Raw genomic sequence first — 2,689 nt, forward strand, 5'->3', positions numbered from 1 at the left:
GAAAACCTTTTAGGGAAAGATTGGCTGTGAAGGGAAGCAGAGAGAAGAGTGGTCTCTGGTGAGGATTGCAGGTCAAGGGAGGACTTTTTTAAAAGATGGGGGATATTAGAGTATGTTTGAGTACTGGCAGGAATGAAAAAGAAAGTGGAGGTGTTTGAGGATGCAGGAGAGAGGAATTAATTATGGGGCAGCCTCTCTGAGAAGGTGGGAAGGGGTAGGTAGATCAAGAGTGAGCCCTGCCAAAATTCCATAGTTAACAGTGTTGGGATTTTGCTAGGCAGGGGTTATAGAAGGGGCAGGGGGTTTGTATATATTTGCCCAGGAGTAATTTTAGCAATAGAGCAATGATTTTGATCTGATAAGGAAGGATTTGAGGACATGAGGGCTTAATGAATAGAGAGAAATGGAGAAGTCTACAGATTTGAAGACTTGATGAATACAGTGCATTGGACAAGACTTCCTACACAGGACATCGGTTTCATCCATGCATGTAGGATCTTCCTTTTTCAACTGCCCTATATCCTTATTTGCATTATGTATTACAAAGTATCTTTAGAACTCCCCCACAAAAGTTCTTATGCTTCCAAACTAAAGTAGAAGACTAAAACAAGTAAGCTTATCTTAAATTTCACTTATTCTTGCCTCCTATCTTAACATACTTCTTTGTGGCCTGAGGAGCACTGATCATGTGTTTGTTGGAGAAAAACGTTTATTGGAATGTAAGGATCTGTTCACTTAATTCTGCTTCCAGTTAGGTGCCTGAATTTATGTGGTTCCCCCATCAGCAAATTGTGTGTTAAAAAAAAAAAATCACATTTTTTTGCTTTTCCTTTATAGACCCTCTAGACACAAATGTATTTCCTGACGAGGACCAAACTAAGGCTTAATTATTAAAGATTTTTTCTTGTTGGTTTCTTTTCAAACTAGATTCTTGCACTTCATACTTACACTTAGTTATTCGTTGAATACCCATCAACTGACTGGCAATGTGCTAGATTCTAGGAATAAGAAAATTTAAAAACTAATGTACTCTGGGGCAGGCATGCAAATCACAATTTCCTGTGGTAAATGCTTACATTAGGCACTTAGGGAGGGCTAGGGGAATACCGAGGAAGGGAGCAATTGATTCTACCTTGGTAAAGGAGTTAGAGAAGGCTGCACCGGGGAAGGTATTTTTGAGAAGGGCTCTTAAGGGTGAGTGGGAGTACGTAGTAAAGGCATGAATGTGAATGATAATATTTGCAACCTGGAGAGGAGTCTGTTGTGGTTTGAGACTAAGTTGTATGGATCTAGCCCCAGGATTTCAGTCTGGAAAATTTCAGTTGACCAAATTCTGAGGAGATTTATGGTCAAACTAATTGCATATTATTCTAAAGGATAGAAAGCTTTTAAAGGTTTTAAAATAGAGGACTGATTTGATCAGTTCTGTTTTTCTTGCTCTGTTCCTGTTTTCCTTCTAGTCTTAATATATTTCTGTTAAGCAACTACTTTTCACCTCAGCCAAAATTGTCTCAGAACTGGCACCACTAAACTCCAGGTGTCTCAACTTGCACTGCTGATGTTGACAACTCTAATGTACCCATTGACCCTTTTGTCTCTGCTGCCTGAAAAAGTGGGCTTCTTGTCAGATTTGTGCCACCTAGTACTGGAATGATTCTCTACCAGCCTTGCTTCTTGGAGTCAAAGTCCTGAGGGGGTGAGTCTGATTAACTAGGTTTGATCATGTGACTGCACCCTAGCTGCAAGGTAGTCTGGCATGATGAATGTCCATCCTGCTTTTCCAGTTTCCATACTGGGAGGCTGTCTCTGCCTTGTATCAACATTCCTAAATGCAGAGGTTCTCCAGATATAAGTAAAGTTACAAATAATAATTAGCTTTTAATCAGCTAAAAAGGGGGGGGAAAAAAGAAAACTGTTTGTAGACCATCCTTTACGGATGAAGAAAGTAACTTGTCCAAGGCCACAGTGGTATAAAGTAGTAAAGGCAGGACCTGAACAGAAGTCTGACTCCACAACTCATACTCTGAGCCGCTACGTCTTATAATTAAACTGTAGAGTGTGCACAGGGGTGATAGTGATGTACTGAAGAGAGTAAGGAGGTCTTTGGTTGTGAAACAGAGTGAAGTAAAGGGCCTGTACGGGAGTTGGGTGCACTGGTCTTGTTAGCACCGTAACATCACTAGGGTGGGGGGGCAGGTTGTTATAGCCACAGTCAGGAACAAAACAGGGATGGTACTTGATCAGTTCAGAGCCTGTAGTTTGGCCAACTTAACGAAGCAGCATGGCCGATGTCCCTGAGACTGACTGTTTATATCCGCGGTCTTTGTTGATCTATTTCTCCTAGATCTTTGCCCTTTCCAGCCTCATCTAGGGGACCCCAACTCCCTGCTCCCCCTGTGACTGGTTTTTCTGTGATGTTCTTCCTTGTCACTGAGCACTGAAATTCAAGTGGATATTTAGAGGGACTTTTCTGAGAGGAAAATCATCAGTGTCCATCAGATATACATACACCAGATGCAAAAACAAGAATAATAGAAGTGTGTAATTTTAGCTAAAGCCAAATCTGGTCAGAAGATGCTTCCAAGAAGTTACTCCCCTTTCAAGTAAATTTTGAATTTTTTTGGATCCTTCAGTGAAAGTAAGTAAATTGAAAGGTTTCTTATAAACACCAGTCAAAATGTTGCAATAA

Source organism: Callorhinus ursinus, unplaced genomic scaffold (genome assembly GCF_003265705.2).
Source record: "Callorhinus ursinus isolate GAN/ISIS: 27379988/994484 unplaced genomic scaffold, GSC_fseal_2.0 scaffold2, whole genome shotgun sequence".
In the NCBI taxonomy this organism is placed as follows: Eukaryota; Metazoa; Chordata; class Mammalia; order Carnivora; family Otariidae; genus Callorhinus; species Callorhinus ursinus.